This window comes from Strigops habroptila, chromosome 5 (assembly GCF_004027225.2).
Source record: "Strigops habroptila isolate Jane chromosome 5, bStrHab1.2.pri, whole genome shotgun sequence".
Classification (NCBI taxonomy): domain Eukaryota; kingdom Metazoa; phylum Chordata; class Aves; order Psittaciformes; family Psittacidae; genus Strigops; species Strigops habroptila.
The window spans coordinates 2086308-2102623 of record NC_044281.2 but is presented as its reverse complement, the minus strand read 5'-3'; positions in this window follow the sequence as shown (position 1 = coordinate 2102623).

Genomic DNA, 16316 nt, shown 5'->3' with positions numbered 1-16316 from the left:
GGGTCTTTTCCCCACTCACAGCAGTACACTTCTGGTGTTAAATACAGGGTGTTTTTTCAAGGAAGCATACTTGGAAACAATTATTTAGCTCTGGACTCACCCATCTACTTACCCTTCTCCACCCTTTTCCCCGTGTTATATTTTTGGCATCTCCAAGATGTGTCAGATTCTCAACAGAAGAATAATAGTCCTGAATGAGAGGCCTGGGAACAGCAAGCAGAGCATGTTATTAAAGGACCAACACTGCAGTGTTGCACAACAAAGATTTGTACACATGGAGCAGGGCTGTTTGGGACATGAACAAAAAACTGGGGTGTCCCCTTTCCTTAGATTTTTTTTTTTAAATAAGGATTCTATTATTTATTCACATTATGAAAGTTGAAGCTACCTTAAACTCAGGTGAAAGCAAAAGGCAGCACTAAAATATCATTAAAAAATGATAAAAGGTTCCAGGTCAAGTTGGCTATTGTGGATAATGCTACTATCATCTCCTGTTAGTGACTGGGGCTGAGTACCAAGTGTTTCCATTACACACCAAGTAAGAAGTACTTTATAAATCACAGTAACTCCTGACACGCAATAACATCCAGTCTTATTAATATAAACTGCAGGGATTTTTTTCTAGCCTGCTGGCAGTAAACCCACCCTTCCATAAAACGCTGGCATTCACACATGCCCTGCAGCTTCTCACAGCACCTTTAAGCACTGAAGATGCTCATTACCTCATACACTGAAAAAAGTGAGATTGTATCATTACTTCAAAATGCTTTCCCCCACCTCTCCTTAAATCAGGAGGTGCCAGCAGTAGGCACCCCAAAAGCCCATGGAGGTACCTTAGAGCAGCCAGCGCCAGTCCAGCACTAGATTGTTCCACAGATACACTGCTGGTTTTGGCACCCTGGCATAGAGGCAGGGCTGGAGGCTCTGACTTGGGGCAGGAGAGCACAGCACTCAATGCTTTCTTCTTCTATTTAGAAGCAGATAAATTTTATTATTGTGTTGGAAAGCACTGCATCTCCCTCAAAGCAGCTTTTCCACATAGACCAATCTCCCCCAATTTAGGGGTTACAGGTGGGACCTCCTTATGTTGCAGAGAAAGGGCTGGAAGTTCCTGGAAACTGGCAAGACCCCCTTTTTCCCCAAGGAGCTTCAGCCAAGACGCCAATATGTTAGCTCAGGTCCTCATAGCTGAGTGGTGGCGGGGGGGGGGGTCTGTGGCCACCAGGATCCCACAGACTCCTGGCCCCATGCTTGCTGGCTCATACAACTCTCCCTCCTTTGAGCCACTTACCTGGGAGCTCTTTCGTGCTCAGTGCCCACCGCACAAAGTTCTCCTCCCTACTGAGTGTCTGCAAGTGTTTTCCTAATATAAATGAGCATCATCACAGGAGACATTGCAACTGTGTGCAGGAGGAACAAGTGAGCTCCTGCAAGTAGAAAATCCGAGCTAACCACAAGAGAGGGATAGAGGCAGCAGCATGACCTCACTGGTCTTCCAGCATCCATCCACCAAACAAGCATCTCTTCCCAATACACATATACAACAGATACATTGCAAGAGAAGGATGGTGTTACACTATAAACACTATGATAGTTAACAACTCAGTGGGATGCACTTTTTCTATCTTACAAAAAGGGGACTTTTTTTTGAGGTTTCCCCCTTTCCTAATTCAGGAGAACACAATATTGCTGAAACAAAAAAACCACTGCTCCTCCAGAACAGCAAACACCAAAGGAAAAATATAGGAGCCCCAACTGAGCAAAGGAGGGGCTTAGCTCAGGCTCTCCAGCATACCAGAGAGTCTCACCATTACCAACCTGTCTGAGAAGATTTTCTTCTTGAAGAAGTCTTTCATCAAACCATTTCCAACCAACCCCACTGCTGCTTTCCTCTCAAAAACCCTACTAAATCCCTCACCCCTGCTTAAATACACTTCGTGTTACAGTTAAAATGCTCATCAGGTGTTGATCTTACATAGTTTCATGCCAATGCACTGCAGCTGGGTCTCATGAATGTTAGCTCTGAATCCTGATAAGGATAGAAGAGCAAAGGCAAGCTCTGAGCTTCTGTTATTTTCAAATGACTTTTGATAAGTCAGAAATGGAAGGATCATTTCAGAAGTCTGTTGTACTTTGCACCAATAGCTGCTTTTGCACAACCTCTTATGAAGACAGGCTGAGAGCTGGGCTGGTTCAGCTTGGGGAAGAGAAGGCTCCCTAAGGGGAGACCTTAGAGCAGCTCCCAGTGCCTAAAGGGGCTCCAGGAAACCTGGAGAGGGGCTTTGGACAAGGGCCTGTAGGGACAGGACAAGGGGAATGGCTTTAACCTGCCAGAGGGGAGATTGAGATGAGCTCTGAGGCAGAAGCTCTTCCCTGTGAGGGTGCTGAGGCGCTGGCACAGGGTGCCCAGAGAAGCTGTGGCTGCCCCATCCCTGGCAGTGTTCAAGGCCAGGTTGGACACAGGGGCTTGGAGCAACCTGCTCTAGTGGAAGGTGTCCCTGCCCGTGGCAGGGGGCTGGAAATGGGTGAGCTTTAAGGTCCTTTCCAACCCAAACCATTCTATGATCATGTGTCAAGGAGACATTAGTGGGAACTGCTGTTGTACCAGTTTATAAATAAATTAATTGCTTACAATTGGGAATGCTCCAGTAATGACTTTCTTAAAAAATGTAATTAGGAATAACTCATCTTCTGATAAACTTCTACAACTTGTTGCTGCACAACTGACAGCCACTTTGCCTGCTTTGCTGTGCGGGAGGTGGTGGATGCTGCTTATCCCCCCTAACATATGCACAGCCATCCACAATTCCTCTGTTTCTATTAATTGCCAGTGTTTCTCAGTATTGCATTTGCTTTGCAGCTTCAAGGTTTATTCCTCCTGCCGCTGATGGTTCCTATAATGTACGCAACAAGGGGCTTCTGAATGTCGCTTAAATGCTCTTGGAAACACAGCGTTCAAACACCACAGCAGAGGCACAAACACTGTTATAAGCTTCATTTGTAATCTTTAAGGCTTTTCTTTGGCAGTTTATTCTTTCTTGCTGCAGGAAATAAAACATGTTTTCTATCTGTGCCGTGATGAAAAAGAAGATGATTTTAGTACTAATTGGATGAAAGGAACAGTGTAAAGCTTAATAGAGAAAATAAATCTAGAAGGGGGAGAGAATTAATGCATAAAAGTCCCGTGGGTCTCTTAAAGAAAGCAAATATTTACCTGCACAGACTATGGCTATTTTAAAGGTATCTTTGCCCAGTAATAAAAATTACAACAGTACAATACACTCTTGTATAAATATTTGCACTTCAGATCGTTCTCTGGGGTGGTAACACAGTGGCTTGAGTTATATTTCCTTAGTCTATTGGTATACGTGCGTTTGCCCTCAGCCAGACTCATTATTTACTACACCCGGGCTGGGGTGGATGGATGGGCGCTGCGGTGGTGCCGACAGTAGATGTCAGCATTGCCATTTGCCTAACGGGAGCGGGCGGCCCAGCGGCCCCCCCCCCCGCCTCCTTTCGGGAGGTAATTTCCATTGGAGGAGCAATTAGTGAAATATTCACATAGAGAAAATGTTAAACTAATAGGCAAGAACCTTTATTTTAGCTATTCTGCAAATTTCGAGGCTTTTTTTTTAATACTCATATTAATGTTTTCAGATGGATAAAAATTACAGCTCTTTTTCCATCAGTTTAATTCTCTGCTGGATAATCTTTTAAGGTTTCTCTTTAAGTTCTTCTCATCATATGAGTGTGAGAAAGAGCATATAAGAAATTATTATTTCTTTGTTTGGCTTCTCTTCTCCCTGCTCTCCAGCAGTGAGGGCCTCACCTACGGCGCTGTGCATCCCTCTCATCAGCCTGGGATGGCTTTCCCATACACTCCTGCACCTTGCAGGAGACTGTGCCTATTCTTGAATCTCTGATAATAGTGGGTAAAGCATCCCCCAGCTCCATGCCCCAAGCTCGGTTCCCTGCTAGGCTGTGTGTGTACACTGCAGGGCTGTGCAGGGGGACAGGGACAGAGGCTCTCCCCTCCTGCCTGGTGCAGATCTATTCTTTGCTTTGCATTAGGGTGGCAGCATTGGCCGTGCAATGGGGACTTGCAGCAACCCCGGCTGGGCCCGCAGGAGCTGTGCATCCTTGCATGAGCTATAGGTGCTGAGCTGTAAGGGCTACATAAGTGGGGGAGCACAGCGTTGGATGTGTGTGGGGACACAAAGCTGTCTGGTCCTGTGAAGCTCCTCCAGAGCTGATGTTTCACCATGCTGAAATGAGAAGTGTTAGTCTCTGACAGCTCTGAGGGATTTTATGGCATGAAGTGGCCTCAGGCAGCCCACATGTGGCCAGCTGGCATTCACCGAGCTGAATCTGAGCCTGGTATTTGACACAGCGAGAATACACGTGAACATCCAGTGTTCTTGTCCCTGCTGTCCCCTGCCTCTTCCAGCGTTTTGGAAAGGGGACAGATGGAGTTTGGGGACAGAATGTTCCCACTGGGGTAGGGGACCCTGTTGCTAATGAAAAGGATTTTATCCAGAGGGCAAGTCAGAACAAGAGGAACCACTCATCTGCCAATGCTGCATCCCCCCAACCCTTCCTGAACTTCCCAGGTGCAGACGGAGGAAGGGGATGTGTGGCAGGAGAAGAGCCAGGGAAATGGAAGAGAACTGGAGACAGGGTATAGCAGCACATTTATTCACGTGGGAGGTTTTAAAATGATGATGGAGTGCAACTGCTGGTAAAGGTGAGAAAGGATCATTCATCCTCGAAGCTTTCTCCCCTCCCAACTTCTACCACAGTCCCACTCGCAGCAAACGTGTTTTTAGGAAGGCAGCCCTCTGCCTGTGGGATTTCGGGCTTTTGGATATCTAAAATTAATGCTTTATTGGAGCGACTGACACATCCAAAGCCTTGCAGTCTTGCTCCATCAGCCCTCTTGGGATCCTAAAGTAGCATTAAACTATTCTGCCAGAGCCGTGCAGTGCCACAACACACTTAAAATTTCATTTCAATTTGCACAGGGGGTTGAAAGCCTGGAGCAGCACCATTCATGAGCAACGCAGTCTCCTTTCTCATGCCCTAATGGTGGGAAATATCATTTGAAGATTGTCACCATCACTTAAAAATGTACTCAGCAGCTACAGTTTTTGGGGCAGCTGATGGGGTTTTTTTGTACTCCAGACTCACAGAAACCACAACCCTTTGAACGACATGAGTCTTCACGTGGTGCAAGCAGGATGAAAACCACACCGGATCAGAATTTTCCATTATAATTGCAGATGATTGTTTGGACTGATCAGAGGATCCTTCATTTCTGTGGTAATTACACTGGCCTTGAGCACCACGTCCTGACATCCTGAAGTCTTCCTGCTCCTCAGTAACTGCTTCTGATCAATGCTGATGTGAAAGAATTAAAAGTTAATAATATTGTCTCCTATTAGGGCAATGGTTGCTGGGCTCCAATTCGATCCTGCCAGCTGAGAGACAGCCTGCACAGGTGCTTTCACTTTGGATGTGAACAGAGACATGATTTAAGGCCCTGGTGAGGAGGCTGAGATGTTTTTCTCCTGGAGAGGTGGTCGAAGTGGTAGGTAGTGATTGTATATTGGAGAATTACTTTACTAAGCATGTTTTTTAATGGATGCTTTAGGCCTTTTTGTTAACATGATAAGGATTAAGGAATGGGTTTGAAGATTGAGAGTGTTACTTGGTTTTGCTTTTCTGCAACAGAAGGAAGAAAAGAAAGTGCTTGTTTCAATTTGCTGTTATGCTATAAATGGGTCATGGTAAGATTGGTCTCCTAATAACTAAAACATATATTCGTATAGTACATGAAGCCTGCACCAAAATGCTTTAAAATCCCTGTGTGTTTTTATATTACCCTTGAAGCCTGGGGCTTGAGTTCACCATTGTCCTGATCTTTGTTCATCTCATTGTACAGCAGATGCAAAATCTAGTTTGTCCTTGCTCTAGATGGCTGAAATTAGAAGCCAGGGCACTAGTGAGGATGACAGTACAAGACAGCTGGCAATGGCTCCTGTTCCTTGCTAGTGCTTCTGGTGAGGTCCCCTTGCAAACTGACAGAAGATATATCTTTGCAAATCATCTTCTAGGCTGCACATGTGTTTAATTAGTCTCCAGTCTGCATAAGGAGCTGCAAGGAGAAAGATAATTATGCAGGATTCATGCTGTTTTGAGCTCTCATGCTTTGCAATTCCATTTCCAGTGTTCAATTAAAAGTTAAGCGCTTTTTGAGGCTATCCAAGTAGACAGCTATTGATTCTTGATTCTGTAGCAGAAGCCTTTCTTATAGTTTGTCAATTTGTAAAGTTGCTGGTTGGGAGAGAAACTGGGTAACATGACATCCTTGGGGAAACACCATAATGAATTCAAGGCATGAGCTACAAGTTGGTCTTACACTTAAGGCTCAAATATCTGATCATTTAGATGTGCCTTGCTTTTTTAAAACATAAATAATTTTCTTGTTTAATGGAAGGACAAACTGTGATGTGGAGAGAAGGTATCTTCTCAGTGTACTAAAAGCTGAGGCAAGGAAAAGGGATTTTTAGGTCTGTTTATGCTAGCAGAAACCAGATGTTTAAGTCTGCCTATGCTAGGAGAAGGTAACCGAGTAAGGATCCATGGGCTGTTCAGGAAAAGCATTTCAAGGCACTTAATTATATTGACAAGGCACTAATAAAATAGTTCTTTGTGTGGCTGGAGGGTAATCACCCTGCCAGGTCCTTGGGACAGATGAGAAATCCAAGTGAAAGCGGTGCTTGCAGTGAGTGGCTCTGCCTGCCAGGGATCCTGGCTTTGCCACTGATGGGTTTCCTGTTAAGGATCAAGTGCTGCAGGAAGGAGGGGGTACCATGTGCCTGCACACACAATTTAACTACCTTATTAGTAGTTTGGAGGAAAGAAATATTTTGTTAGATTCACCGTTTCTCCTTCAGTTGTGGACAACATGCCTGTCCTCAGTGGCTGCAGTTTGTTCACTGCTGTAGGAGACAAGTTGATGGGACAACACCTGAGAAGATGACAAGGGAAAAAATAGCAAATTTTTGTTTTCTTTGCTATTGGTGGGTTGCCTGTGTGTGCTTGGTCTGTGGAAATTTACTCTGCTTTGTGAGGTGAAGAAAAGCTTTCATGGGGACCTGACTCAAAAACCATTCACCCCCATTGGATCTTTTCCTTTTAACAGATCTTGAATTTTCCCTTTAATAAAGGAGCAGCCAATACACCATTAGAGGAATTGACACAGTTGGAATATAAATTCCCTGTGCAGAAGTAGATCTTTATGCAGTAATGACTAAGGAGTAAAGAGGATGGTTCAGACAAAGATTATAAATATCCCCATTAAGGACCCTCATTTTCACGGATATAATTACAGAAAAAGCAGGGAACTTTGATGGGCAAAGCCAACAGTCTGCACACATGCTTTCAAACATTGATACCGGCACATGGCTTAATGGTCCTGTGTAAGCAATTCAGATGTGGAGACACTCTGTTCTAGTTTTTTGTATCTGATCCACTGGATATGGTCCGCTCTTCACAGCAGCTGGGTAAAAGCTTTGCTGCTGAAATCGGCTGACCCTGGTCCAAGTTTTGCTTAGCCTTTTCTCCTGGACAGCTTTGAGGAAGATGCAGAAAGCAGTGGCTATGGCCAGGGGAGCAGGGAGGCTGCTATGCAAAGTCCTGCTTCTCCAGGAGGTTCTTCTCGCTGTCCCATGTTGAGGACACATGCAGGGCATGGGGTATGAACCACTTATAACATCAACATCTTACATCTACAATAGCATAGCTCGCTCAGTCCTCATTAGCTGTAACCAGTGGAAAAATAAAGCTGATAGAGTATAGCGAAAGAAACAGAATATGTGCCTAGAAGGAAGGCTGTCGTAAAAATAGCGTAGTAGAAGATGAGTGTCTGAATAGATTTATGGTACAGCAGTCTATGATGAATTGAGATGGTCTGAATAACTGCGGTAAACAAAGTTGTACACTAACAACTGGTGGCTCTATGAAATTGCATTTGCAATGAAAGTTTATCATGCTTGATAACTCCAAGGCAGACTAAGATGCCAAGCTGATATCTAAATTTACATACATGCGCATGGAGGCTTTGGCTGACTTGACAAAGTCCATCTAACGAAACCAGGACCCAGAGCTGGCCTCCAGCTTTTGGTGCCAGTTCAGACTGGATTTTCAGAATGAAGCTTTTGGTCTGTGTGTATCAGTACTGCTGTCACACCCACACACAGGGACCAATTCCATCAGTGCTTTCTCAATGTTGAGAATCATGGCTACTTGTTAAAATAAATTTACACTAATGGTGGTGTTAATCACCTGCTAATTGAGATGCATTCTGTGTGCTAATGAAACAGGCAAAGTGCTTTAATGGCCACAATACTTTTCATGTATGGACTGCACTCTTGATGGTATCAGGCAACAGCTGAAGCTGGCTAGAGGGCATTCACCTCCGTTTTACAAGTGGAGAATGAGGGCACTGGCAGGGTTGTAGTTCAAGATGCTTGCAGTTTTTGTTCAGTTCAGATGCCATCGTGCTGCAAAGCCCAATTTCATGCTGGGAGTCTTGGTGGTGGATTCTGGAAACTGAGGCAAGTGAGATGTCAAGTCTGAAAACACCCAATTAAACAGCTTGGAGCTGTTTAGAAGAAGAGTGTTCTGTTATGCCACTTGCTATAAAGTCAAAATCTATAGGGCTATTTTGCCTGTTGTTTTCGTCCACAAAGTTGTTTTTCTTAAAGCAAGTGATCTTGCCTTCTGTGGGAGTGGGAATTACAATTGTACTCACTTGTCATCTGTGCAAACATACTGATTTGTAGTCCCTAGCTTGTGAAAACTGTAATGTTTCCTTCTGCTTAAAAAAAAAAACCAACCCACTTTATAAAGTGTAGAAAGTGAACTTGCACATCTGTGATGGAAATGTTCAAAGAGATATGTATGGGTTACTCAGCCTACTTTCCTCCTCTTTCCATACTTTGTTTCACTCCCACTATCTTATAGAATGGAATATAAGGAGCTATGCTCTGATGTGTGGTTTGAATTGATTCTGACTCTGTGAAAAAGCAGTAGACATGAAACCGCACTTTGCCAAGCAAGTATTGGAACAGTTAAACCTGAACAGAACCATTTTAAGAGTGATCAGCTCTACAGGGTGCAGCAAGACAAGCTGTGGATCTTAAAGGGATGGTGTGGATAGTCAGACAGATGGTGACGCTGGCCTATGAAGATACCTGTATTATGTTCCAGGAAAGTACAAATACACGTTCAGATTAGAGGTAAACTGAGGTGAGGGAATTCTGATTCTTTCCCTCTGAACCAACTGCATATTTGAAAGGGTCAGAAATGCCTTTACATGGAGTTATTTAAAAAAAAAATTAAAAATCTGGTTAATTCAAATGGATAATAAATTTTACACCCTTTAAGTAGCTACAGCAGAAGTTCTACTGGAATAAACTACTGCCAAAAGTAAGGCTACACTTTTTTCTGTATTCCTGGCCAGTGGAGAGGAATCAGCAGCCCTCAGACTGACTTGGTAAATGCATGGGTTTTTTAGACAGCTGCCTTAGGATGGTAGCATAGTAATCAACACACAGAGCAAGGAACTGTCTCATCTGGTCAAAACACAGCACTGAAAGTGTTGTATTCAAAATGACATCCTCTAGAGGGCTTGGGTACCTCTTCCCTGACTTCAGGTAGTGGACTGGAGAAGAGTGGGTGCCCTTATAGAGCAAGCCTCTCTTGGACACTGGCACTACAATTGCTCTTTTCAGAAAGGGGACAAAGCAGCAAGAGTCAGTTTTAAGGATTCAGAGTCAGTAAAAACCTAGAGGATTTCCCTGTTGGTTTCAGGTGCCTGGATGCCTGTAGGCCTCTCTAGTTTCTCAGCTTATTTTAGGGATTTGGCTCTAAATTACTGGGAACATACCTGAAATATAAAGTGGTGTGAGTTATAGTAACAATTTATATAAAGTTCAATTTCTAGTGTATGAGCTAGCCCATTTAAAACCAGTTTGGGCATCTTCAAACTCAGTGCAGTGTGCCCAAAATCTAGGTATAGTTTGAGAGAAGCTGAATTACCATTATTTGCTCATTCTATTCTATACCAAAATGAGCAAATGGCTTGATAGCCAAAATAATGGCTGTGCTATAAGCAATACAAAGGTAAAAGCAAAGAACTTAAACATAGGTTTTTCAGACTTCAATTTTGTGGTACTTCAATATTTAAACAAAATATTACAAAAACCACAAAGCAGAGCTTTGACATTTAAGTACAGGGTGTCAGTACTGTACTATTGCTTTCATTGGCCATACATGAAAATGAAAACCATAAAATGCTTCACTCACATCACAAATGGCAATCAGTATAGGATATGGAAAACTTTAAAAAAAAAAAAAATCACTTTTTATCCAAAATGTAGGATTTTTACAAAACTGTGCCTGAAGTCCTTTCTCTCTGTTAATAATAACAAAGCAAGAAGATGGATGTAAAGACCGTGCAGTCTCCATTATATATTAATACCCACCTACTAGTGTGCATTGCTGCCCTCAGCTGAATGAAGACAGATTAGAAGTGGATGATTTTGACTTCTAATTATTTGTATCTTCACACTCTGTATGTGAGAAAATGACACTGCACTAAGAACAAACACAATAATAGAGAAGTTGTTGAAATTCCATGCCCAGCCTTGATCAATAAAAATGGCTTTAACCAGTTGATGAAAGGTTCGCCTAAATATTCTGGCAGCAAATGTTGCTTTTGGCTACAAATCCCCTGCTAGTCCTTGCCCAACTTGCATCAAATTCTGTGACCTCTCAGAAGATTACTTTTTTACTAAGTTTCTGGTTACTTTCTTGGAACAGGAATACACAATGTCTTCTAGGTGTAGCTCTGAAAATATGCATTCTAAAGAAATAGCCAAGGATTGTCGAACTTGTTAAAAACGCACATGAAATGGTCAGATTTCAAGGGAGGTTGGCCAGAATGGGGAAAATCCGAGTGAAAAGGAAGCAATGAGTCCAGGTAGGGAAAGCAGCAAAGAGCCCGCAAAGGTGTTTTGTGGCAACAACAGTGAAAAAACAACACAAAAGACTTGGCTTATCTGATTAACCTTGTCTAGTGGAAGGTGTCCCTGCTCATGGCAAGACGGTTGGAACGGTATGAGCTTTAAGATCCCTTCCACCCAAACCAGTCTGACGCAGATAACAGAGGACTGGGTGCAGGGAAAAAACTTGCTTTTATTGAAGGACCCAACAGTGTCAAATACTTTTTCTTCTCGTTTTTGCTAGATATATTCCTTTATGTATATTTTCAATCTGATTTTGACAGAATTTGGTTGTGTTGGGTCTTAATATGTGCACATACTCCCCAGATTGAGCAGGAAATCAGCTAAAATTATTCTGGCACATACTAATTAGCATGAGATTCAGACTTCCAATGCGAAGATGCATTACCTGGGTAACAAGTAGTGTGGATCACTTGGAAGCATGGTGAAATAAACAAAATTAATTTCTGCTAGCTTTTCCCTTGCTTGTCCTTTAGTTTGCATGTTTTCTGATGTGATGGCATCTCAATTCTTGCCTCTATGACTAAGCACAGATTAGGATAACACAGCACTTTTTCTCTGGTTTTTTGTGTTAAGGATGGTGGCTTTCCTTTTTACAGCTGTCACACAGTAAATTTTTTTTAGCTTGTAGTAGGAATGTATTGGCTGCTTTGCGATGAAAGCTGCCTAAATTTGAAAAGCATATTAACTAAACTTAATTTCAAAGACAAGATATGAAATGAAAAGCCTGTAATTATCAGGAACAGATGATCATTAGTTTCTATATGCTGCATAAATAACTTGGTGTTCATAAAACTGGAGTTTAGAGAGAACATGGGTCACCTAGACTTAAATAAAAAGTGACGTATGTCATGTCTCTCAGCACAACTTAATTCTTGTCTGTGATGCAGAAATAGCTAGTTCAGGGAGAGTCAAAATGTATCATCTGTTCAATGCTCCTGAAAACTTACAAAGGCATTAACAGTGGAAGATGGGGAGGCTATAGTTCTTGGAGACAGCAGCATCGGTATGGATGGAATAGCTCTTTTATTATACATTACAGTGTACAGACTAGGCTATATACTTTACAATTCCGGTGCCTGCAGTGGGAAACCTGCACTTCACACTACTGTGCCCACTAAAACCTGTGCTATGAGATCACCTTGTACCAATGTCACTCTGCATTATTGACAAAATACTTGATTCTTCACTCCCACATCTTTCTATAAGTGCAGTTAAACTTCTTCATACTGCTGTCTGCACTCATACCATTGGATTTGGAGCAAAGCATTGTCTCATTCTGTCCTGTGAAATAGCTGTGTGATTGAAGCCAGGCTAAATTTTAGCAATTTATCAAAGAAAATCAGCTTTTGGAGTAAGTTATTAAATAATGCAACTAGTATTCCAGCTAATGCTAGTTATGGTTTTAATAAAAAGAACTTTCTTCTATAAAGACAGAACAGTACATCATTTATTAACTTCAGCTTAACTCTGAATGCAAAGCCTCTAACATTTTAGTATTGCTTTTCCTAGCATTCACCCCCCCTCAAAAAAAAAAGAAAAAAAAACCAACAAAAAAAGCCACCCCCCAAAAAATCCCTCCTTTTCTTCTGCCCAGATTAGCTTTTTTAGGTTTAAATTATTTGAGAATCGTATGAGCACCAGCACAGGAGCAAGGAAAGAGGCAGAAATGCACAGCAGGAGGCAAACCAGAAAATATATTGATTTAAGCTGTCATGAGATCATACTTACTGAATATCCTACTCCATTATTTAAAGCACCCCACACTGCTACATTTAAAGCCCAGCAAGGTTACTATGGCCTCTAAGCTTTGCAAATGTGACCTTTACAAATATGAAGACTTGGCATCACAGGTATTACACTGTACTTCATACTCTGGTTACGGTGTATTTGGCAATCCTTACATTTTTAGCTAAAATTTGTTAAAGCACCATCTTTTTGAGACTATTGTTTGTACTCATCAATTCCCTTAATTTGCTTCCTTTATTAAAAATACCTCTGGCATGCATTATTACAGGGGGGAAAAAGTCCTGTTCCTCTAATTTTGGAAAGGTAAATGTTCCCTACCTGTAACACTGTGTGTGTGGAATGCCAGCAGTTAAAGAAACCTCCCTTGTAAGCTTTTTCATTTCAGAGTCTATGTTTCAAGTATACTTGATATGATTCTCAGCATAACTGTTAGCCAGATTCTGCATGTTACTCTGTTCTTGTACAAGCAGCTGCCAGATGGCAATACCGAGAAAATACATTTAATGTCAGTCACCTAACTGGAAGCCAGATGGCACAGCAGAAGTTGGAACACGATGTTTGCCAACTCATTCCGGCTTCCAGCTGTGGTCCCATGCTTCCCCACAACCATGCAGATAACAGCCTCTTGACTGTCACCATAGTACTGCCTTTACACTGTTCCTGGCCATGCTATGTGCTCATTCAAAAAGCTGAACTGATGACATTCCCTTGTACCTTCTCCCCCAGAACTGTGCTGAAGAACAATCAAAAATGGGTGTATAAAAGTCAGTGGGGCAGATAATTCTTTGGCTGCTTATGTGTTGTGATGAAGTGCATGAACTGCACCTTTGGGACACCTTCCTTCAGGGGAGGGAAAGTCACTGAAAGTAGCTTGCATTGATGTTGTTTTAACTCGTCAGAATTGTAGTCAGTTTGCTAGCTGAATTCAGTAGAAGGGGGTATTTTGCTCTGAGTATAGTCTCACAGTCCTTCAGTTGCTGGTATAAAGCTGGGAGAGTATCTGGCCCTTAAGGCTTGGGAGCAAGTACAACATTTCTGGAGCATTCCAGTTTACCCAGTTTTCATGAATGATCTTTTTCAAACACTAACTTGTCTGGCTGATATATCTGCTGAAGTGCATGCTTAGTCTTTGCTGTGTGCGAAAAGCAAACAGCCTGTCTAATGAAATGCTCAAGCTACAGCATATGCTGCTTGTGTGTCTTTCTGATGAGAAATAATGGGATACAGTAACAACATTGGTTATTGCCATTTGGGAGATGATGTTAATTTATATCTCAGACTGTTATGAGGCTATAAAGCAGGGTGAATTGGGTGTTTGGACTTCAGCTAAGCAATAACCAAATATAATGTATTCATGGTAGGTGGCTTTCAACAAGGTAGAGAGAAACAAGCTGGCTTGGTATGCCTTTTGAAGGAAAATTATTGTACTATCAGCTCACTTAAGAGTCACAATGGGATGACACAAATAGCTTCGAAGTTGCCAACCAAACAAAGCTTTAAACCTTTGGAAAATAACAACTGGGGACTGATTCTTCTTGAAAAGCAAACAAATAAACTCTACGGGTCCTCTAGGATACTGGCAAGTCTCCACATACGGTAGAACTGCTTATCTTCTCATTTCAGCTATTTTTCATAGACAGTGCTATTGCAATGACCACATTTGACTTTTTTTGAAAAGACAAGCCATACGACATCTTGAACTGGATAGAGTCTGCATGTGGAATGTATTTTTTATTAAGAACTCTGTCATTGCTGAAATCCTCCAGGAACAGTTTCCATTATACTTGAAAATCAGTTAAATAGTTACTCGTTAGAAATTTGCTCTTTGTTTTTAGTTGTAATTTATTTTGATTTAATTCCTGATGTGATTGGATATGTTTCTCCTTGCATAGCCTTTCTTATCAAATATATTACCCATGCGCTTTGATCAAGCTGTTTAACTATTCCTTTAATAAACCAAGAAGACTGAGCTCCTTTTGTCCTTCATTATTAATTCTTTTCCAATCTTAATCTTCCCTTGAGCACTTCTTTGAGCCCTATTTAAGCTTTCATCAGCCTTCTTCAATTGTGGATACCATACATTTCCATATTTTAGTGAGATAGAGAAATCCTGTGAAAAATTTGTAGGGAGAAGTTAGGCTTGCAGAGGCAGAGAAAACTCTAACAAGTGGAGAAGGGTGAGAAGGGTACTGCTTAGCCTTTTGTTTGTTCTACTTTGTGTAAAGGCTAACAGCAAACCTGTTGCTGAGAGAAGCGAGTGGTCTTAACTTATGATATCAATCAGCTGTGCTTCCCTGTATGACATTAAGTACAGCTGCACTTACTCTGTGGCTTGCGGTGGAATTGGGTGCTACTTTAAAGAGAATGAGGTCTTCACCTGGAGCCATCCCAACTGCATCAGGACTCTTCTTAAACCTGCAGTTTTGGAAGTACTGACCCATGGGTGTTGTGCTTTATGATGCTACTTCTGCTTATTCTTTGCTATTTCTTCTGAGATTCTCAGGTGGAGTTCAGGACTGCTCTATTTGGTCGGATATGGATGAAAGAATGTTGTTCCAGTCACATCACTTTACTCTGAAGTGAAAAAAACCCCAAACCTGCAAGACAAAAAGAAAGGTATGTCAGCCTTTGCCCTCTGTCTTGTGAACCCAGATGAGTTCAAGCCCTGACATGTATCAAACTCAACCCAGTGGTGAGGCTGACATGAGAGAACTTGTGAAGGAACACAACAGTCTTTGTTTCCTTAGCAGTGTTGTGAAGATCTTGTGCCAAAACACTGTTCTTTTATTATAATTTGGAGACATTCGTGAGATGTCACAAATGTCATTCCTCTCCCATTGTAGACTTAATCCCGTGTGACAATCTCTGGAAAGGAAATGCTAAAATAGTAGTTTCATAAGTAACAGGCCCTCTTTTGCAGGATTGCGTCCTGTTCTTTCAGGCTCAAGACTGAATTGAATTATACAACGCAATTTCACCCACTTCCATCTTCTCCATTGTCAGACTGCATTTCAGTTCTTGTTTTTTTTTAAAACTTGCACGCAAAACTGGCACCTCTTTTTTTAGACTACCTATTAACACTTTATCATTATCCTTTTTTCCTGGTACCTTTGGGATTTATTTTTAGTTACTTACACATCTTCAAGCACTAATTCCTGAATTCCTATTGCGTGCAGCGCCTATTAACTCAATGGAATTCAGGACTGGAACCTCTAAACTTTAAGTAAAAGGAAATTAAAGGCAGAAAATTTCCTGTTGAATCTTGTAACCTTACCTCAAACTCCCATGCCATCGTCCACAATAGTATACTTCTTGCCTGAACTTTTGCCTCGGAAAACTCCTGCCCTCAATTAAACTTGAACATACTGCAGGAAGTTAATTCAAGCAGTCCCCCAAGACTGAGCTCAGGTGAACCAGCAAACCCATTTCAGCTACATTTATGCTTCCCCTAAGTGAGTCCTTTCTTAGAAGACTGAA